This window comes from Taudactylus pleione, unplaced genomic scaffold (genome assembly GCF_031769625.1).
Source record: "Taudactylus pleione unplaced genomic scaffold, aTauple2 ptg000329l, whole genome shotgun sequence".
Lineage (NCBI taxonomy): Eukaryota > Metazoa > Chordata > Amphibia > Anura > Myobatrachidae > Taudactylus > Taudactylus pleione.
The window spans coordinates 6,097,221-6,121,252 of NW_028284730.1; the positions used below are offsets into that span (position 1 = coordinate 6,097,221).

Consider the following 24,032-nt stretch of genomic DNA (forward strand, 5'->3'; position numbering starts at 1 on the left):
CTAGTACAACACAGGCAGTATTAGTGCCAGCCTTCCCCATATACCCTGCTACACCGTGACATGTATACCCTAGTACAGCATAGGCAGTATTAGTGCCAGCCTTCCCCATATACCCTGCTACACCGTGACATGTATACCCTAGAACAGCCTAGGCAGAATCAGTGCCAGCCTTCCTCATATACCCTGCTACACCGTGACATGTATACCCTAGTACAACACAGGCAGTATCAGTGGCAGCCTTCCTCATATACCCTGCTACACCGTGACATGTATACCCTAGTACAGCATAGGCAGTATTAGTGCCAGCCTTCCCCATATACCCTGCTACACCGTGACATGTAAACCCTAGTACAGCATAGGCAGTATTAGTGCCAGCCTTCCCCATATACCCTGCTACACCGTGACATGTATACCCTAGTACAACATAGGCAGTATCAGTGGCAGCCTTCCCCATATACCCTGCTACACTGTGACATGTATATCCCAGTACAACACAGGCAGTATTAGTGCCAGCCTTCCCCATATACCCTGCTACACAATGGCATGTATACCCTAGAACAGCCTAGGCAGCATCAGTGCCAGCCTTCCTCATATACCCTGCTACACCGTGACATGTATACCCTAGTACAACACAGGCAGTATCAGTGGCAGCCTTCCTCATATACCCTGCTACACCGTGACATGTATACCCTAGTACAGCATAGGCAGTATTAGTGCCAGCCTTCCCCATATACCCTGCTACACCGTGACATGTATACCCTAGTACAGCATAGGCAGTATTAGTGCCAGCCTTCCCCATATACCCTGCTACACCGTGACATATATACCCTAGAACAGCCTAGGCAGCATCAGTGCCAGCCTTCCTCATATACCCTGCTACACCGTGACATGTATACCCTAGTACAACACAGGCAGTATCAGTGGCAGCCTTCCTCATATACCCTGCTACACCGTGACATGTATACCCTAGTACAGCATAGGCAGTATTAGTGCCAGCCTTCCCCATATACCCTGCTACACCGTGGCATGTATACCCTAGTACAGCATAGGCAGTATTAGTGCCAGCCTTCCCCATATACCCTGCTACACCGTGACATGTATACCCTAGAACAGCCTAGGCAGCATCATTGCCAGCCTTCCTCATATACCCTGCTACACCGTGACATGTATACCCCAGTACAACACAGGTAGTATAAGTGCCAGCCTTCCTCATATACCCTGCTACACAATGGCATGTATACCCTAGTACAGCATAGACAGTACTAGTGCCAGCCTTCCCCATATACCCTGCTACACTGTGACATGTATACCCTAGTACAACACAGGCAGTATCAGTGCCAGCCTTCCTCATATACCCTGCTACACCGTGACATGTATACCCTAGTACAGCATAGGCAGTATTAGTGCCAGTCTTCCCCATATACCCTGCTACACCGTGACATGTATACCCTAGTACAACACAGGCAGGATTAGTGCCAGCCTTCCCCATATACCCTAATACACCATGACATGTATACCCTAGTACAACACAGGCAGTATTAGTGCCAGCCTTCCCCATATACGCTGTTACACCATGACATGTATACCCTAGTACAACACAGGCAGTATTAGTGCCAGCCTTCCCCATATACCCTGCTACACCATGACATGTATACCCTAGTACAACACAGGCAGTATTAGTGCCAGCCTTCCCCATATACCCTGCTACACCGTGACATGTATACCCTAGTACAGCATAGGCAGTATTAGTGCCAGCCTTCCCCATATACCCTGCTACACCGTGACATGTATACCCTAGAACAGCCTAGGCAGCATCAGTGCCAGCCTTCCTCATATACCCTGCTACACCGTGACATGTATACCCTAGTACAGCATAGGCAGTATTAGTGCCAGCCTTCCCCATATACCCTGCTACACCATGACATGTATACCCTAGTACAACATAGGCAGTATCAGTGGCAGCCTTCCCCATATACCCTGCTACACTGTGACATGTATATCCCAGTACAACACAGGCAGTATTAGTGCCAGCCTTCCCCATATACCCTGCTACACAATGGCATGTATACCCTAGAACAGCCTAGGCAGCATCAGTGCCAGCCTTCCTCATATACCCTGCTACACCGTGACATGTATACCCTAGTACAACACAGGCAGTATCAGTGGCAGCCTTTCTCATATACCCTGCTACACCGTGACATGTATACCCTAGTACAGCATAGGCAGTATTAGTGCCAGCCTTCCCCATATACCCTGCTACACCGTGACATGTATACCCTAGTACAGCATAGGCAGTATTAGTGCCAGCCTTCCCCATATACCCTGCTACACCGTGACATATATACCCTAGAACAGCCTAGGCAGCATCAGTGCCAGCCTTCCTCATATACCCTGCTACACTGTGACATGTATATCCCAGTACAACACAGGCAGTATTAGTGCCAGCCTTCCTCATATACCCTGCTACACAATGGCATGTATACCCTAGTACAATATAGGCAGTAACAGTGCCAGCCTTCCCCATATACCCTGCTACACCGTGACATGTATACCCTAGTACAACACAGGCAGTATTAGAGCCAGCCTTCCCCATATACCTTGTTACACCATGACATGTATACCCTAGGACAACACAGGCAGTATTAGTGCCAGCCTTCCCCATATACCCTGTTACACCGTGACATGTATACCCTAGTACAACACAGGCAGTATTAGTGCCAGCCTTCCCCATATACCCTGCTACACCGTGACATGTATACCCTAGTACAACACAGGCAGTATTAGTGCCAGCCTTCCCCATATACCCTGTTACACCATGACATGTATACCCTAGTACAACACAGGCAGTATTAGTGCCAGCCTTCCCCATATACCCTGCTACACCATGACATGTATACCCTAGTACAACACAGGCAGTATTAGTGCCAGCCTTCCCCATATACCCTGCTACACCATGACATGTATACCCTAGTACAACACAGGCAGTATTAGTGCCAGCCTTCCCCATATACCCTGCTACACCGTGACATGTATACCCTAGTACAACACAGGCAGTATTAGTGCCAGCCTTCCCCATATACCCTGTTACACCGTGACATGTATACCCTAGTACAACACAGGCAGTATTAGTGCCAGCCTTCCCCATATACCCTGCTACACCGTGACATGTATACCCTAGTACAACACAGGCAGTATTAGTGCCAGCCTTCCCCATATACCCTGCTACACCGTGACATGTATACCCTAGTACAACACAGGCAGTATTAGTGCCAGCCTTCCCCATATACCCTGTTACACCATGACATGTATACCCTAGTACAACACAGGCAGTATTAGTGCCAGCCTTACCCATATACCCTGCTACACCGTGACATGTATACCCTAGTACAACACAGGCAGCATCAGTGACAGCCTTCCTCATATACCCTGCTACACCGTGACATGTATACCCTAGTACAGCATAGGCAGTATTAGTGCCAGCCTTCCCCATATACCCTGCTACACCGTGACATGTATACCCTAGAACAGCCTAGGCAGCATCAGTGCCAGCCTTCCTCATATACCCTGCTACACCGTGACATGTATACCCTAGTACAACACAGGCAGTATCAGTGGCAGCCTTCCTCATATACCCTGCTACACCGTGACATGTATACCCTAGTACAGCATAGGCAGTATTAGTGCCAGCCTTCCCCATATACCCTGCTACACCGTGACATGTATACCCTAGTACAGCATAGGCAGTATTAGTGCCAGCCTTCCCCATATACCCTGCTACACCGTGACATATATACCCTAGAACAGCCTAGGCAGCATCAGTGCCAGCCTTCCTCATATACCCTGCTACACCGTGACATGTATACCCTAGTAAAGCATAGGCAGTATTAGTGCCAGCCTTCCCCATATACCCTGCTACACTGTGACATGTATATCCCAGTACAACACAGGCAGTATTAGTGCCAGCCTTCCTCATATACCCTGCTACACAATGGCATGTATTCCCTAGTACAGCATAGGCAGTAACAGTGCCTGCCTTCCCCATATACCCTGCTACACCGTGACATGTATACCCTAGTACAACACAGGCAGTATTAGAGCCAGCCTTCCCCTTATACCCTGTTACACCATGACATGTATACCCTAGTACAACACAGGCAGTATTAGTGCCAGCCTTCCCCATATACCCTGTTACACCATGACATGGATACCCTAGTACAACACAGGCAGTATTAGTGCCAGCCTTCCCCATATACCCTGCTACACCATGACATGTATACCCTAGAACAACATAGGCAGTATCAGTGGCAGACTTCCCATATACCCTGCTACACCGTGACATGTATACCCTAGTACAACACAGGCAGTATTAGTGCCAGCCTTCCCCATATACCCTGCTACACCGTGATATGTATACCCTAGTACAACACAGGCAGTATCAGTGCCAGACTTCCCCATATACCCTGCTACACCATGGCATGTATACCCTAGTACAGTGATTCCCAACCTCGGTCCTCAAGGCACACTAATACCCCTTTTCCACCTAAATTCCGGGTCTGACCCGGAGTTGGAACAAAGTTCCTATCCGGATCAGACCCGGAATTTTGCCGGCGCCGACTCGGGATATTCCCGAGTCAGCGCCGCTCACACCGCAGTCGGGTCTGCATAGACCCGGCTTTTGCGGAGTGAAAGTGGTCGCTTGGAGATGACGTCATCTCCAAGCGCCACTGAAGCCGGACCAATCGGCCGGCTAGCAGCGCACTCCAGGTCATCGTGACCCGGAGTGCGCTGTTCTCACAGCAGGGTTTCACGGGCCACGCCCGTGTTAAACCCTGCTAGTTACCTGGGTTGGATTGCCGGGTCACTCGACCCGGCGATCCAACTCTCTCCCCTTTTACACCAGGGAGCTGCCCGGGTTAACCCTTCAAAAACCCGGGTTTTAGCTCCGGTGTAAAAGGGGTATAATAGTCCTGGTTTTAGTGATATCCATGATTGTGCACAGATGGTTTAAACAAAATAACTGAGGCACTATTTAAGTCACCTCTGCTCTAGTATGGTTATCCTTAAAACCTGGATTGTTAGTGTGCCTTGAGGACCGTGGTTGGGAACCCTTGCCCTAGTACAACACAGACAGTATCAGTGCCAGCCTTGTCCATATACCCTGCATCAATGTACTACTACTCTGACTGCAGCACGGGCAGCACGGAGTCTCCAACATGCTACAATCATGTAGAATTTCCTGCTTACGCTGCAGATTTACAGATTTTCAATCACGTATCCTGTTACCAGGGAAAATTCTGACTGAACCCACAGGTCCTGTCACACAGATCTCATATTCCAGTGATGTCATCTCCTAGTAATGTCTGTGGAGATGGGATCAAAGGTAAGATGAAGAATAGTGAAGATTAAAGGAGAACTCAAGGCATTAACCCATCAACTTTAAATCCCCTCCCCTCATCTAATAGATAATGCTATAAGCACCACAATCCCCTCCCCCCATCTAATAGATACTGTTATAAGCACCATAATCCCCTCCCCCATCTAATACTGCTATAAGCACCACAGCGCTGTCTACTGTACATTTATCAGGGCCATAGCTAGGGTAGTGCGGCCGGTGCCATCGTACAGAGCACCACAGGTCAGGGGGCGCTATTTGGGCCTGTCAAACTTCTGTTTATTATCATTCTTGCTTGTAGCTTCCTCTTATTTCATTCCCAGCATCTCCTGGTGTCTCCTATTTCTTCCCTGGCCCTTCCCCATGAAGTCATGAATCTTTTTTGGGTGCATTATGTCCCTTTGAAAAATGAGGGGGGCGCCAGTGCTCTTTCTGGCACAGGGCACCAAAAAGTCTAGTTACGGCTCTGACATTTATCAATGAGTGATATTCTTATTATCACTCGTTACTCATTTTAAATGGTGCTCCAACCGATCAGCTCCTAGCTGTCATTTTTCAAACACATGACAGTTAGGAGCTGATTGGTTGGAGCGCCATTTAAGATTAGTAACAAGTGATAACAAGAGTATTACTGGTCGATAAATCTGGGCCTATGTCCCATTCTAGTTAACAATAAATACTGAATAATATAAAGTTGTAGCTGACATTTCTGAAAATTGTTGCAAAAGAAAAATGTTGCATTGTCTACAGCAACCAATCAGATGTTTGTTGTAAAGATTTATAACCACTTACAAAAAAACCCATTGAAGTTGGTTGTGAATTGAAGAATCAATCAGAAGTTACAATCTCCATAACAGCAACTTCCTCAGACATGGTTGCACAGATCAAAAAACATTGGAGATTTACGTAAATATCGAATTTAGGTAAATCTCTGAATCAGGCCCTCAATTCCATTTACTGCCTTTCTGCAATGACTCCTGTAACAGCTGCAGCAATGAGGACAAATGTAACAGAAATCATCCACAGCCAATAATCGTCATAAGAATAAGCACCGCTCAGACACACTAGTAGGTGAAGATACATTTATAATGGGAGCGACTTCACTCGCTATGGGGTGGAGGCTCTAAGCCCAGTATCCTAGTAGACTACAAACCATTAAGAACACACGGCCTTTAGGCTGTAAATATTGTTTTATGAATGGATATATTTGGTATCAAATAACAAGAAAACTAAGTACATGATATGGGCAGCACGGACGGTGTAATGGTTAGCATTACTGCCTCACAGCACTGAGGTTGTGGGTTCAATTCCCTACTAACTGTGTGGAGTTTGTATATTCTCCCTGTGCTTGCGTGGGTTTCCTCCCACACTCCAAAAATATACTGGTAGGTTAATTGGCTCCCCAAAAAAATGAACCCTATTTTGTATGTGTGTGTGCATGTGACAGGGAATATAGCTTGAAAGCTCTACTTGGGCAGGGACATGTGAATGGCCAAATATTCTCTGTAAAGCACTGCAAAATGGGTAATATAAATGATATAAAAAGTTTGTTATATTTGGTTCATTACACTGAGCACTAAGCTGAGTACACACTGATTCAGAGATGGACGCTTATGCGATCGCAGCTGTTATTTCGTATAGAACGCAGCTGAGAAAATATTTCTTTGTAAAGCATACCCGAGCATAGGGACGCCCACTGCTGCCTTCTCATCTGCATACGTGCGTAAATACCGGTAACATCGCCCCACATCGAGCAGCCATCTAGCCCTTGCGCAGGTCTGACCAGCGGCAAATACTGCAGCTCTCCTCGCACATGCTGAGAGATCTAATGCTGTGAATGTAATTGCAATGGCTGATTTATTGACGCCCATGAAACAGCGTTAAAATGATCAGACACGCCTGCGTTTTTTACTGACCACCCCCCATTACCACCCCCAAACGCTGACTACCTGTCACTCACTTTGCAAGTGGATTCTGTGTGCAAACGTAATCGCAAAGCAATCGCGGTGCGTGCGCATTGCGGCTTATACGCGTGTGCACTGGCAAACAATTGCTCGATCTGCGCAAATATAGCCATTGCGTCCGTCTCTGAACCAGGCCCACTATACGATATATTGGCCGATCCTGCAATCCGTGATGGATCACAAACTCCATCGTATAGTGTGTACCCCCAGTTCACTGTTTGATGAATGGGTGGTTGTATCTTCCCATCTGATGTGCTGCACATGGGACAATGCCACAGACGATACTGTGTTGTTCCGTTAAACATGTAAGAATGGCGCAAATGTACTAAGCCTTGGAGAGATATAAAGTACCAACCAATCAGCTTTTAACTGTCATGTTACAGGCTGTCTTTGAAAAATGACAGTTAGGAGCTGATTGGTTGGTACTTTATCTCCCTCCAAGGCTTGGTACATCTACCCCAATATATCACGTTGCAGTACAGTGGATTGTGCCGTGTAATGTGATATATCGTTACACCGCATCACCACAACGCTGAGGTGTGCACCCTGCTGAGGCCTTGGAAACTCCAAATGCAAAACATACGGTGTAAAGTCTGGGTCTAATTGCAACAGCTAGTCTTAAGGGGCCTATTCATTAGCAGATAAAATTAACGATTGAACGATATATCGTTCAATCGTTCATTATATCTGCTAATGGATAGGTCCTGAACGATGACAGATGCGCACTCCTGCGGCCGATAAATCGCATCTATCATCTCTCCAACATGTTGGTCAATTATCGCATGTAGCTGTACAATATTAGCAATATCGCGCAGTTTATATGCGGTAAACGACGAAAGATATTAGCAGCAGCTACAGAGCGGTGCAGAGAAAAAAATCCACTCCCTGAATGATGTCATGCGATATCGTTCATCGTTCAGCACTTACTGCAGAAGATATTGGTCTGGTACCGTGCACCACGGCAGTAACCTGTGTATGTGACTGGGTCTGGATCTGACTGCGGTCCTGATTCAGACCCAGTCGCAAGCGCTGAGCGCTCGCAACTGGGTCGATGGTGGCCCAGAGCGCATGTGCACGACGGAGTCGGCTCCGTCGTGCGCATGCGCGAGACCTGGATAGCGATGGCAATCCGTCGCTACGGGTCTCGCGCCGAAGAGGGCGTGCTGTCAATTTTGAGTGACAGCACGCCCCCTTTGGTGGGTGGGCCGGGGGGGTGGCTGCCCAAATGGAGGCGTTCCCATGAGAACACCTACCGTTTGGGGCCGGCCCCACTGACATCACAAGTGATGTCAGTGGAGAGATTCCGACTCTGATAGAGCCGAAATCTCTCTGGGGCTTGCGGCAACGAGATCCTACCACAAGGGTCTCGTCGCAAGCCCGATGGTCGCGATGGTCTTGACCATCGCGACCATCAACCTGGCCGCTCGCAATAGCTGTGGGTGGTCACCCACAGCTATGCGAGCGGCCAGGAGGCCGCACAAAAGAAAAACGCCCAGATTCAGAGTGAGCGCTCATTCAGAGTCAAGACCATCATGACCATCATCATGGCCGATCGCTATAGTTGTGGGTGGTCACCCACAGCAATGCGAGCGGCCAGGAGCTTGTTCTTAAAAACAAAACAAAAAAAAAAAGACCGGCCCTGATTCAGAGCAAGCGCTCTGTCAGAGCGACCGGCTCTGAATCAGGGCCTGTATGCAGTAATCTGCCCCCTGGGCTATAAATGATATGCAAAGGATATGGCTGCCCTAAGCATTTTGGAAACACTTCCGATAGAAGGCCCCTGAGACTAGTCGTATATATATTCATATGTACATTTTTATCTACCAACATATCAGGAAAAGTGCTGCTACTGTAGATACAGACTGCATCCAGAAGGTAGATGATTGATGGAACTGGTGAAATGTGATCCCGTTTCCCACATCTGTGTGAAGTTCCCCATCAGATAGGTCTTCTGTGTAGTGGACACATAGCAGGCTGATGCTGACCATGGTGCAGGTGTCTTTTTTTTCTGCATGTCCCCTGTCTGCAGAATGTGAGGATCTAGACAGCTTATGTGCAGTAGTGGGCAAACCATTATACCCCTTTCATACAGAAAAACAAATTACCGGGTCAAACATTTCAACCCGGTAATTTGCTGACGAACACGGGTCCTTTTTCTGTCTGAAAGAGTCAACCCGGGTCGAAAAACCCAGGACTTCAACCCAGGAATTTACCATGGTCGGAGACCCAGGAATTTAGACTCGGGTTGACCCTTTCAGACAGAAGAAATACCTGTGTTAATCAGCAAATTACTGGGTTGAAATGTTTGACCCGGTAATCTGCTCTTCTGTCTGAAGGGGGGAACAGGCAGGGACTGGCAAAACAACCCGGCACGCAAATGCCGGGTAAACGCCGGGATTTCGGCTTTTTCCTGTCTGAAAGTGGTATTAAGTGACATCTAATTTCTACACATCATTTTTACTAGCCATCACTGATTGCACAACGCACGGGCAGATGTGTTCTGCAAGGTAATGATAATTGTATATGGCATTCAAAACGTAAAATTATAATAACAGTGTAAAAAGATAAGAGAGCTATGTATACTGTAACACGACCTGTAACAATAACATGTCAACATAAATTACAATAAATATTAAAACAGAACTGAGGAAAACAACGAAAACATAACAAATGTACTTGGAGAGAGAGTGGACGTAGATGAAGTATCAACCAATCAGCACCTAACTGCCACTTTACAGGCTGCATTTGAAAATGACAGTTAGGAGCTGATTGGTTGGTACTTTATCTCCCTCCAAGGCTTAGTACATCTACCCCTAAATGTCTAGCGTGTTTGCAGTAGCGTTAGCTGATAAACGGCTTCAAACGCTCCTGCAGATTGGGAGGTCGGGCTCTACTGGTTTGTCGGGTTGCCGCTGCTGGGATTCGAACTCCCGGCCGTGCGGCAGCCGGGATATCATACCGATTCCGATGTGCTGCACCCGCTACCTCGTTCCTGAGCTCCCTATCTGAAGACAGCACACACTGGACCTCATTCAGAGACGGTTGCAAGAAGCGAGGGTGGGCGCTTCTTGTTTTTTGGTGCGGCCTCCTGGTCGCAAGTTAAGCTGTGGGTTACCACCCACAGCTTAGCTAGCGACCACCATCGGGGCTTGCGACCGGGTCTGAATGAACCCCACTGAGCTATAAATTGCTCAGTGTGTACGGGAGCACACCAATCCGATAATCGCTCTGTCGGGTCAGAGCGTATATCAGACCTGCAGAGTTAATCTGCTAGTGTGTACCCGTCTTAACGTAATATGTTACGTGGATACTAAAACATACTTGCCTAGACTCCCGGAATTTGCGGGAGGTTCCTGATTTTTTCAGGTAGCCCCCGCACCCCCCGGAAGTGTAGGACCCGCACGGAGGGGGCGGGGCTAAATTACGCAAGTTGCGTCATTTAGCCCCGCCCCCTCCTTGCAGACTTGCAAATTGCAGACTTTTCCGGGAAAGGGACGGGGCCTATTTACGTCAACAGTCCAGACTCCGCCCCCCAAACTGTCCTGCAGCAGCAGCTTTCAGGGCCGCTCAAGGAAAGGATTTATACAAAGCCGGTAAGTATGTACTAAAATCATGCGGGAACTGCAGTTTTCAGTGGAATTTACTTGAATAAATAGGCCCCATAAGCTCTGAAAAAGGCCTTAGTATCCTCCTGGTTACTCTGCGGTGCAGAGGAAGCCCACATTCCTGATATCTGACAACAGAGGTCAGGGCAGATATGCTCCGTTTGAGCTGCAGAGCATAAGCCTGACAGGAAGTTTCTGTATATCTTTAGAGCCACTAATACAGAAATAAAGAGAACAACATAAACAAACGTGGCTGCTTCTATAACTCAATCTGCAATAATACATGTGACGTTCTCAAGCAGCTCAGGGACTGACGAAAGTGCAGTTTGAGGATAGCCGAGTTAATTAGTGGCTCAGCAAATGCTTGTGGTATTGTTAAAGAGCCCCAGTCCCTAGGCCAAAATCTGGATCAGGGCCTGATTCAGAGCCGGACGCTCTGACCAGAACGCTCGCTCTGAATCAGGGCCGGCCTTCCTAAAATTGGTGCGGCCTCCTGGCCGCTCGCATAGCTGTGGGTGACCACCCACAGCTTATGCGAGCGTCCATGATGATGGTCACGATGGTCAAGACCATCGCGACCATCGGGCTTGCAACGAGACCCTGCGGTAGGGTCTTGCTGCCGCAAGCCCTGGAGTGCTTTTGGCTCTATCAGAGCCAAAAGCACTCCCACTGACATCACTAGTGATGTCAGTGGGGCCAGCCCCAGACGGTAGGCGTTCCCATGGGTATCAATCAACATCGACAGAACGCCCCCTTTGGTGTGAGACCCCGAGCGAAGGCTTCCCCGTCACTCGCCAGGTCTCGCGCATGCGCCCGACGGAGGCACCACCGCATTTGGGTACCATCGACCCGCTTGCGAGTGTCCTGCGATCGCGAGCGGGTCTGAATGAGACCCACAGTCCCAACTGTTCAATAAATAATACAGGTCTATACCCAGCATATAATACAGCCTCATGTACCATAATGCAGCTGCATGACCAGTATACAGTAGAGACTCATGTCTGGTATTCAGAACAACCTGATGACCATAGTACAACACAACCACATGACCAGTATACAATATAGCTTTATGTGCAGTATATAGATTATAGTCCTGGGTAGACACACATGCACCTCATAGATTGGCCACTGTAAAATGAACTAAAGGCGCATATCCACTAGTCAATAAAATGAACGATATCGTTCATTTTATCGGCTAGTGGATACGTACCTTAAGCAAGGGTACACACTAGAGCGATATCGGCACGATATGTCATTTACAGGCAAATTGTAACGACATATCGTGTGGATTGCACAGTGTGTATGCCTGATTGCGCGCTCCCGCGTGTTCTATACGCCATCTTCTGATCTGCAAATCAGAAGATATCGTGTACGACCCCATGCTTCTGGATGCAGCCACTGAACGATATATTGTGTGCTATATCGTTCAGTGTGTACAGGTGACAGCAATATCGTTCCATCGGTCATCCAGTCAGCCAGGAAACACATCGTTCTAATGTGTACCCACCCTAAGAGCATTTAAATGAGAAATTCCTTGTTAGTGGCACTTTTATAGTGTCTCATTCCCACAAGCAATACGTTAGTTAGCTACCATTCATTATAAAAAGTTATAAATAAAATAGGTCATTTATCTAACTCAGGGGTGGGGAACGTTTTTTCTGCTGAGGGCCATTTTGATTTATATATAACATTATTCGCGGGCCCGGTGCAGGACACGCCCCCTCCATGTGACGTCAGGCCGTGTGACGTCAGGCGGGACCACAATCGCCGGTGATTACAGCAATGCCCAGAGCATCCTGAGGATGCTCCGGGGAGCTGTAAGGGCAGCGGCGTGACTGTCTGAAGCGTCCTAAGGACACTCCAGGCATCACTGCTGCATAGATTCTGGCACCCTGCTAGCCAGATGAGGCTAGCAGAAAAATCTCAGAGGACCAGACCAAATGATTCCGCGGGCCCCGGGCCTGAGGTTCCCCATCCCTGATCTAATGGTGCATACACACTACACGATATGCTCCCTGAGCGATATCGTGTAGTGTGTCCCCGGCAGGCTGTGCTCAATGTCGTTCATGACATTGAGCACAGCCGCTGAACGATATCATTAACGATATCGTTCAGCGCCGGGCTCTCTCCTCCATTCCCTGACATGCAGCAACCTGACGAGGTCGTCAGGTTGGCCTGCATGTCAGCCCGATGAACGATGATGACGAACGACCCGCGGGAACGTGCGTCGTCGTTATCGTTCATCTTTTTGGGGTTAAAAATGGACGATAAAGTGGACGACTGAACGATATCGTTCAGTCGTCCACTTTATCGCCCAGTGTGTACGCACCTTAACTGAACAATTCTAGAACACTAAAATAACAGTAATCCCAATATACGTGAAGTTGGCTCATTCCCTGTAATAGTTCAGCCTGTTGTGGGATAGCTAACCAGACCTTACATGTCACTGTTGCACCTGGTGTCAGTGGAGGGACCTGTGTTAGGATGAAGTGAGCAGGGAAGACAAAGAGAGTCTGTAACACAGCTAATGCGAGACCCCTGAGGTTATTCAACATCATCGTGAAAACTAATTTAGCAGTGAGAGTGTGAGTGGGAGGAGAGAAAGCAGACTTGTAATGACTGGGGAAGGACGGCCAAGCTAAGAGTCACAGCAGAATGGAATGTGATGGACAGAAGGGGAAGTGACAGGGAACCAGGTTACATAGGATAGCTGGATAGGAGAGGAACATGATGACAGATATCTTCAGCAATTAGAAGTTTGATGGGTGAATATGGGGACGTGGACATGTCAGATGGTTAGAGGCGAGTATAATGTGCCCCGGATTAACAACATAACCCTGAAATGACCTATGAAGGAATGAGGCCCCCGGCACATCTGCATCGCATATAACCCATGTATACCTCGCATGCTCCACACTAACACACAGAAAACCTGCCCCGTCACAATCTGCTGAAAGTAAATGTTTTCTATGGACGCAAATGGAATAGTGTCCCTGCTGGGCAATTTATAATGAAATATGTCATAATTACAGTCATACTTCTCTACTCTATATGAATGTCCGGGAGACTCCCAAATTTAGAGACACTAGGCAGCCTATATACTAATATTCGCAGAACTGCCGCGATTATTATCTATCCAAGGCGCAGGGAATATTTTCATTTTTAATAAAAATATCCCCGCTTTATACAAAGGGGATCTCGCAGGGATAGAGGTGGCGGTAAAGGCTGGGAAGAGCATAAAATCCCTTCAGTAGCTGTACTGTACCTGGAAGTGACGTGAGGTCGGAAGTGGAGGTTTCTGCCCACACGTTCCACGAAAATAAGAAAGTTGGCCCCTTGCAGGCTTGCTTCGCTCGCACGCTGCGGGCACGGTGGCTCGCTTCATGAATATATTCCCCCTCTATGCCCACTTGGATGGTAGGGAATGACGTTGGACACTGGCAGATGATGTCATCATACATCTACGGAAGGGCATCTATCTGCTTCCGTAAACGCTGTCCCTGCTAGTTTCATCTTCACAGAAATTAAACACTTCCCTGGGGGAAGCTGACACTGCGCATACACACAGTGTCAGCTTCCGGAGCCAGCCAGGGGCCTCCATACGCTTTAAGCACCTGGAGCCTCCATTGGCTTAAAGCAGTTTACACCATCTGAAGATGGTGTAAACTACCAGGGCTAATCTCCAAAAAAGCCAAGCTTTTTGGAGTTTAGTACATAGGGGTCAGATCGTAGTCCCCATTAATAATAATGGGGACTGCGATCTGAAGTGCTTATTAGCACTTTGCTTGGGATTTCTGTGAAATCTCCTGCATTGTGATTTTAGTACATAACTACAATACATAAAATGATGCAGAAACTCCAGTTTCTGCATAATTTTACTTAAAAAGCAGCTTGATACATAGGCCCTGCATTCCGTTTCTCCTTTATGGGAAGTTAGTGGGTCATGCGAATATCAGAGTCTGCACCGGCTGCATGAGGACACAATGGACGTCCTCGCTCAGAAGTGGGAGGGGCCTGACGATGTTAATTTTTATTAACATTTAAAACAATAAAGTTCAAAATACATTGATCAGTAATGCAGTTTACCCTTTTCCCATAATAATGCAGACACTAGGCTGGTCCATTCTACTGTAGTCTGTAAATGTCAGAATTTTCTGTACCTAACAGCATATGCCCACAGGCTAGATAACCTTTATAATATGTGATACTGTCACCTCAATATACAGTGCTGTGTAGTTGGAACAACTAATAATAAAGTGAAAATAGCCCTATTGATAACTAGTGCACTGTATATTGTTAGCACATCCAAACTAGTGATAATCAGTATAAACTATAAATATCTCCTTTGATGCCATATGCTGTATACACAGAACTATAACTGTATACACAGAACTATATGCTGAGTTCAGAGACATGTGTTCCCTGCAGCCATATTCATGGAAAGAAATTGGAGATGTACATTTTAATAAGAGTGCTGGCAGATGAGACTACACACTACACATTGTTTAAAGTTAATTAGACGTAGCCAATTTTCAGGGCAATGTCTCATCTCTCTTCCTCCATCAAAGAGCAGCGGAACAGTGTGCGTGCAACGCCACAGGGATCAGAGATCGCTTCCAATGTGTACTCCATGCATGCGCTCTGTTAGGAACAAAGCCAGGAACACTCTAACACAGGCAGTAACAAGGCCTGAGCTGGGGACAGAGAGGAGAAGCAGCTGACTTACTGTAGGCTCAATGATACCTGGGGGTCTATTTATGTAGTCTAAAATCATGCAGAAAAACATCTGTTTCTTCATAGTTTATGCAAATGTAGGTATTGCAATGCTTAACGTTAGGCAAACTGAGGGCCTGATTCAGCTTTGGGAATAGAGTAAGATAGAACAAGTAACTGTGGGCCTGATTCAGACCCGCTCGCGAGCGCTGAGCGCTCGCAAGCGGGTCGATGGTGCCCAAGTGCGCATGCGCACGACGGAGGCGGCTCCATCGTGCGCATGCGCGAGACCCGAATAACGATGGCCAAGCCGTCCTTATGGGTCTCGCACCGAAGGGGGCGTGCTGTCGATGGTGATTGACAGCACGCCCTTTTTGGTGGGCATGCCGGGGGCGTGGCTGCCCAGACGGAGGCGTTCCCATGGGAACATCTACCGTCTGGGGCCGGCCCCACTGACATCACTAGTGATGTCAGTGGGAGTGCTTTTGGATCTGATAGAGCCAAAAGCACTCCTGGGCTTGCGGCAGCGAGACCCTACCGCAGGGTCTCGTCGCAAGCCCGATGGTCGCGATGGTCTTTTGGCCGCTCGCTATAGCTGTGGGTGGTCCGCTCCAAAATGAAGGAGGGACGGCCCTGATTCAGAGCGAGCGCTCTGTCAGAGCGTCCGGCTCTGAATCAGGGCCTGTGTACCAGGACAAACCATGCTGCAATGCAAGGGTTGCAAATACATATATTTTTTTTACATGTGGGGTAAATACTGGCTGCTTTTGCATGTAGCCCACAAATGCTGGACAGCATTATTTTTACACTACAATGTAGATGTCAGTTTGGACACCCCTCCCAAATCTAAATCTCTCTGCACATTTTACATCTGCCCCACCTGCAGTACAGCATGGACTTACCAAGATTATCAGTTACGTGATCATTCTAATGCTGGGTACACACTGGCTGACATATTGGCCGTTCAACTGAATGGCCAATATATCGCGTGTGCGCCGGCCAGTGTGTACAGACGATATGTCTATTAACAACGTAGTTCACAGACATATTGTGTCGGCTGTGCAGCACAGCCTATAGCAGATATATCTGCACATTGTGCTGTGTCTACGGGCTATCAGATGACCACCCATGCACTTGCTGCACAGGGGGCCGGGGAGGGGGGCGCGACACGACCCCCAGCCAGCGGGATCCTCGGACAGATGGCAGTGATGGCTGTTCAGTGTGTATGAACAACCATCATCTGCAGATATATCGCTCAGGTGTATACCTAGTTTTACTCTATTCCCAATTCTGAATCGGGCCCTAAGACTGAAGGGCCTGATTCAGAGGCGCTCGCAAAAAGCGAGCACTCGCTCTGAATCAGGGTGGGCGCTTGGTTTTTAAGTTGTGGTCTCTCGCGAGCGGCCATGCGAGCGGCTCGTCTTGCGACGAGACCCTTGCGGTAGGGTCTCATGGCCGCAAGCCCCAGAGAGCTTTCGGAAGCTCTCTCACTGACATCGCTGGTAATATCAGTGAGGCCGCCCACAAACGGCAGGTGTTCGCTTGGGAACGCCTCCGTTTGTGAAGCCACCCCCCCGGCCATGCCTACAAAAGTGGTCGAGCTGTCGATCAACATCAGCAGCCGCCCCTTTTGTAGTGATTCCCGGAGCGAGCGCTTTTTGCTAGTACCTTTTCCCCTCCCCGTGATTGGCGTCTCCCTTCCTTCGTCATTTTCTCCCATTTCATTTCATTTCAAAGGTACTAGCTGGAAACTTTAATTCACTGGATATGATTGAGCATTAAACATGTCACGGTTATTAATTAACATAGACCAAGAAGTCATTTGAGACCAACTGGATAAAACAAATATCAGATATGCAGTAGTATTAAAAGGGTCAAAAGATACAATGTAGGTGATATATTATTATTATCCTTTATTTTTATGGCGCCCCAAGGGTTCAGCAGCATCTTACAAATGAGCAAAACAAGAAAACAGTGACTTACAGTACAAAACACTACAGGACAAGGACGTGGTTTATAAACATTGCTGCATCCGCGATCATATCACTCAAATAAACAGCAGGGTAGCAGCAACCAAGAGTTAGGTGCCGTTTTAGGGAGTATAAGATAGTATAAGTAAGGAAAAGGGAGAAGCACATGACGGAAAAGGGCCCGGCTCATCAGAGCTTACATTCTAAAGGGTTGGGGTGCAGAAGTGACACAGATGGGGTAGACAGTGACGAAGGAGCATGGAGCAGCGGGCTAGGATGAGCCCAGGAAGGCTTTGATGAAGAAGTGAGTTTTGAGAGTCCTTTTGAAGTTCAGTAGAGAAGTGGAGAGCCTGATAGGGAGAGAGGTCCAGAGGTAGGGAGCAGCACGGGCAAAATCTTTGAGGCGAGAGTGGGAGAAAGTAATCAGTTGGGAGGAGTGGTGGCGATCATTTGTGGAGCGAAGCGGGCGGGCAGTAGTGTGATGGGAAATGAGGTCAGAGATATAAATAAAAGAGAGTGAGGGCATTGTGAGATAATGTGAGAAGCTTGAATTGGGTTCTGAAGGGGAATGGAAGCCAGTGTAAGGGTTACAGGAGAGGGGATGCAGATGTAGTACATTTGGAGAGGAAGATGAGCCAGGTAGCAGCATTGAGGACAGACTGGAGTGGAGAGAGGTGGGAGTGAGGGAAACCCTGAATGTGTGGTTTGAAGGAGAGGGAGGAGTACATGATAGCTCCAAGACAGCGCACTTGGGGGCTAGAGCAGATGGTTGTGCTGCCAATAGATAATGAAACTGTGTGAGAGGAGGTTAATCGGGAGGGTGGGAAGATAATCAGGTCAGTCTTAGACATGTTAAGTTTAAGAAAGTGCTGGGACATCCAGGAAGAAATAGAGACCGTTGGAGATACGAGTGAGGAGAGATTGGGAGAGGTCAGGGAAGGAGAGGTAGATCTGAGTGTCATCAGCATAGAGATGATATTGGAAGCCAAAAGAGCTGATGAGCTCACCTAAAGAGGACGTATAGACGGAGAATAGGAGAGGTTCCAGAACAGAACCTTTTGGGACACCTAATGTTAGTGGAAGTGGAGTCATGAAAGGGATCTCTGGAGAGAATCCTTATGAGCTATGAGTAAGACCTAAACCATAAGTAAACCATCGACCCCAAATCTGATCAAACCTGTCCATTTTATCATAAAGGAAAAATCTTCTCCATCCTTTCAATAAACCAACCTTTGGTTTTAACCAGATGCATGGGTGGGGGAGAAGATTGCTTCCAAAATTTGGAGGAGCATCTAGCAGCATACAGAACACTGAGAATGAGTTTACTGGAGCAATTGCTAAACCTGGATACTGGAAGCCCCATCAAAGCCACCCAGGGACTGGAGTTTGTAATATATCCCCCAAGAGGTTCTCATCCTTAGCCAATGATGGGGAGGATGAGGGGAACATTTTTTGTAGCCTGGTGAGAACCAGGTACCATCTGATATAGATTTTATTAGAATTCTCTTTCATCTAAAAGGAGATAGATGACTTTGTAAAATGAAACCAGGAGTGTGAGCAAAGTTTTTGAGAAGTTTTTATCACTGCTGCATTTAATGCCTCCAACAATTTCTTATCCCCTTTTGTGATCCTCTCCTGACTAGGAAAGACTCCCAGCACTTTCCTCTATGGGACAAACGGAGCATAGCTCCCCTATGATCTTCAGCATAGTTCCTTACTAATGACTGAAGACCTATAAAGCAACGGGCAGCCCCGTAGGAAAGGTCGACTCACTCTGATTATGTTTAGGGCAGTGGTGAGAATCAGAGAGACCCATTAGAAAGCGCCTCAGTGGCGATAGGTAAGTTTTGTAAAAGATGATAGGGAAAAGCTTGTTATCCATTCTGCCTGGCAACAGGGTAGGAGAGGAGCACAATGTGCAAACCAACTGAAGAATGGCAATTGAGGGGAAATGTGGCAACCACTGGGCCAGGCCACTTCATCAATCCCTCAGAAAAAGTATAATGCCAGGAATAGGTTTGCAGAGAGGAGAGAGGTGCTCTATGGGATTGGTGAAATATACCATATGGTTTTACTAATATCCATCCAGAGCTTTCTGATAAATCAATTTGTATCTGTTATATATGTGGCAATGAAAAATTATACTTTTTGGGGCCGCACCGCCGCCAGGATATATATAGACCCCTTGGCCCGGCACTTACCAGAGCAGTAAAAGGACTGTGAGGGTTGTTATGGCATTAAAACCATAACAACCAATCAGACGTTTGTATTCCATACCTTCCAGCATCCTTGATGTGGGAGTCTGGATACTTCGAGTCACGCGTTCGAAAAATGAGCATGGCCTCGTGGCAGGGGGGTCATGGCCGTGTGTCACACCCACTTTTCTTGTCACTCTGGGGGCGTGCACAGAAATCTGGAATTCGATAAGCCGAGCCCCCATCCTATCCAAACCATACATTTTTTGTGGAGAATATGCCGCAGCCTCTTATTGCTGGCCACATCCCTTTTGACGAGGAGTGTTTGCAGGTGCGCCCCCATATCTCCTGCATTTGCCCCTTATGATAGAACCCATAAAACCAAGGAGGAGGTGTAGGTGTAACAAATCCCAATCTAAAGAGGACGAATGGAGAAGTTACCCAAAGCAACCAGTTAACTTTGAGCTATCATTTATCAAGTACATTCTATAAAATGATAGCTAGAAGCTGATTGGTTCCTATGTCAACTTCTACACCTGTTCTCTTTAGAAGGTTTGATATATCTCCTCTAAAATCTTTAATACCCAAATGCATGCCAGGGAAGGTCAACAGAACTCCAAAATATATCATATAAAAGAGTGAAGCTCCCTGATAATGTAACCATCCAGGTCACCCAATGTCCAATCTTCTACAGACAGCAGCTGTGTTATTATAGCTAATACATATATACATTTTTCTCCTTGTGTACTCAATACTGCTCATAAAACAGAGCGCTGTATACCGTATATCTAGACTTCAAGGGCTGGCAACAGGGCACATTTGACAGATATCACAGATTAATTAGCGATGTGATCATTCAACAAATGACATCCTTAACACCTGGCCTGTTTCCAGCATTTTAGTGTTGGAGCTCCCTGCTGAATGGAAGCAGAGACAAGTCAGCTCATTTCCTGCAATGACAGGGTTAACACTTGGGGAGAAGACTGCAGGAATATCCATCAGAGGCAGGAAGTACCCCTAATGGCTAAACCATAGGAACCTGCAGAACGCTGTGTGTCTGGAGTGGGGGGTACACATTTAGGGGAGCAGGTAAAGCAACAACTTTCTCTGACAATACTGAGCTCCTCATTTCTAACCATGCATTGTTTTCTAGGGACAATTAGTATTGGAACCCTGATAATAACAACTGAATTGTGTAATGACACCGAATTCAGAGGTGAAAGACGTTTGAGTAAGGTGTAATAATGCAAAACATATTACACCTTTCAGTGATATTTGTATATACAGGTTGGGTTATGTGACATTTACAGGGAATCACTCACAATGGGCTATAATAAAACCTAATCACACCATCACTCATTATAGCCTATGTAACATCTACCGAGTATAACTCACTATTAAGCTGGGTAAAACCAGCAGATCATCACACATTATAAGAGTGTTTACATTTGTGGAATGCATCACTGACATGGATTATGTGTTCCATGCAGAGCATCACACACTATTGGCTATGTAACTGATTCAGTGTGACACTCATCATAGTCTTTATAAATTGTGCAGAGCATCGCTCCCTATAGGCAAGTAATTTTTGCAGAGCATCACTCACTATACAATATATATTCCATGCAGAGCATCACTCAATATAGGCTCATGCAGAGTAACACTCACTAGACTTTATAATTGTGCAGAGCATCACTGACTATGAGCTATGCAACCTGTGCATAGCATCACTCACAAAAGGCTGTGAAACTTATGCAGAGCATCACTCACTATAGGCTATGTACTGTAATGTATGCAGCGCACCATTCACTACAGGCTATATAACTTACATCACTCACTTTAGGCTACGTAACATATGAAGAACACTACTTACTATAGGCTGTGCAATCTATTCAGATCATCACTCAATATAGGCTATGTATCTATTGCAGAGCATCACTCAGTATAGGCATACAGAGCACCACTCACTACAGGCTATGAAACGTATGCAGAGCATCACTCGCAATAGGCTATGTAACTTATGGAGAACATAACCCACTATTGACTATATAACTTATACAGAGCAGCACTTAATAGCAATTCTGTGTGCCTCTATACTGCACACAGAATCACTAATGACAAAGGAGAGGATGTCACTCCCAGTAGACTGACAGCTGCAAAGCATTCCTCACTGAAACATCTGCAGAGAGAGACAGGCTATATATGTCAGTCTGTGTGCTCTCACACACACTAGTAGTGGGCACTCACTCTCATGGCTATTATAAATGACATGCAAAAATCTCCAGGACCCACCCTATACTCTGAGTGTGAACTCACAAGTCAGTAGCAGTTGTTGCAGGCTCGGGGTGCAGTGGCTTCTGTCTGGGTCTCTGCTCCCAGAACACTGATGAGGGTCACTGGCTGTTCTATAGAAGCTTTCCCCCAAGTCTCAACTCTCCACTGCACTTTTTGAACACAGGGAAGCCTCCCTCCCTCTCACCCCCTCCACACCCCTCCTCTCCCAGCCCCCAGCAGACTGAGACATCCTAGCTATTGAGGGTGAGCTCATGGATAGGAACTGAAATATGAGTTCAGTAGCTGTGCAGTAGCCCACACCCTGGGCTGCCAGGGGTTAATAATTACACCTACTATCAGTGCTGCAGCTGAGAGAAACAGTGTGTCAGCAGGGAGATGTGTCTGCTAGAACATTTACAGGTTAATGATCACATATATAGGTTATAGCTGTACATTGTGTGAATATATGTGTAGCACAAAGGGGACTTCAGCATGGGGGCTGTCTGGGATAATGACATACCAAGCAGTGTCATGGACTGCCAAAGTGTTGGGGTCACCTCGCCCGGCCCTTTTTGGGAAAATAGTGGGGGCCACACTAGATGTTTTGTCCATGATTTTTATATTACTCAATTTACAACTGGAACATTTTTCTTCTCCCTAGAAACACAGTCTGTGACCAGGGGGTTGGGAGGGGGATGAGAAACCCCAGGCACAATGCTCTGAAACTTCACGACAAAATCAGCACGAGCTAAGATGTGCAGTCTGTGTGACTCTTTCACAAATATATAGGTGAATTATTACATTTATATTTACATCTTCTATATTCCTCCATAATAAGCTCCCTGCTGTGCCTCTTATACATTTACCAATGCAGAGCAGGAAATGTAGTGGGGTCAGCAATAAATTGCGTAAATGATGTCGCTCAATAAAAGATGTCAGTCTTCGGCACAAAGGTCCTGATTCAGAGTTGTGCGCTATTCTCATCGTTTCTGCGCCTGGACGCAGCAACAATAATGCTGCAGGAGGCGTCTGAGGACAAAAATAATGTCCCCTAGCAGCAATGCAGATCTGAGTGGTGTGATGGCCGAAGTCATGGCCCATCTGAGTAAGCTTAACTAACTCACAATGGGCAACGGGACTGCTCAACTGGGGCCAGGAAATCTGCATCGGAAGACACAGACCCCAGCCTCTCAGTAAACGGGGACGAGGCGCCTCCGTTTTTGGGACTGCTGGCCTGTTCCGCTCACTCCCCGTCCCTAAACGGCACGCCATGATTGACATGCTGTGGCTTAGGGGCACTGCGAGCATACTCGCAGATAGAGACCTGCACATGCGCAGATCTCTAACAATTGGACTTGTGCGCAAACCATTGGGTTTGCATACAAGTCTGAATTAGACCCATAGAGGGCTACTTTATATTCCCTGGCCGCCATCGTACTGCTTGCAAGTGTAGTGAACCCTCACTTATATAACCTGAGGAGCCAAAACATGAGGACCACCTGCCTAATATACTGTTGCCCCTCCTTGACAACAAGATATCTGAAGGTGTCCTGTGGTATCTAGTACCAGGATGTTACCAGCAGATTTTTTAACTCCAGGAAGTTATGAAATGAAGCCGCCATAGATTGGTTGTTATTCCAACACAGACCACAGGTGCCTGACAGGATTGAGATCTGGTGAATTTGGAGGCCTGGACAACACATTGAACCCCTCATCATGTTCCTCAAATCATTCTGGAACAATACAAGCAGAGTGCCAGGGTGCATTATCCTACTGAAAGAGGCCATTTCCATCTGAGGCCATTTCCATCTGAGGGCTGAGTACGGGATTCTGGCGGTCAGAATACCAGCAGCTGCATCCCGCCAGTCAGAATCCGAAGCCTGCAGGTAAGTACCCTAACCTTCCCCCTAACCCACCTT

The 24,032-nt window shown here is 47.1% G+C and overlaps 1 protein-coding gene across 3 annotated transcripts in view; it reads right to left on the reverse strand.

The window, feature by feature from the left end:
* Window positions 1-22,245, reverse strand: part of LOXL2 (lysyl oxidase like 2) — a 79,316-nt gene extending 57,071 nt beyond the window's left edge. The window contains exon 1 of one of the 3 annotated variants that reach the window (XM_088443218.1): window positions 22,156-22,245. The gene's annotated coding sequence lies outside the window, so the exon portion shown is untranslated. Of the gene's footprint in view, window positions 1-14,226; window positions 14,313-22,131 lie in introns of those variants that run through there. The other 2 variants (XM_088443219.1, XM_088443220.1) reach the window with 2 other exon arrangements.
* Between the last annotated feature and the right edge of the window lie 1,787 nt (window positions 22,246-24,032).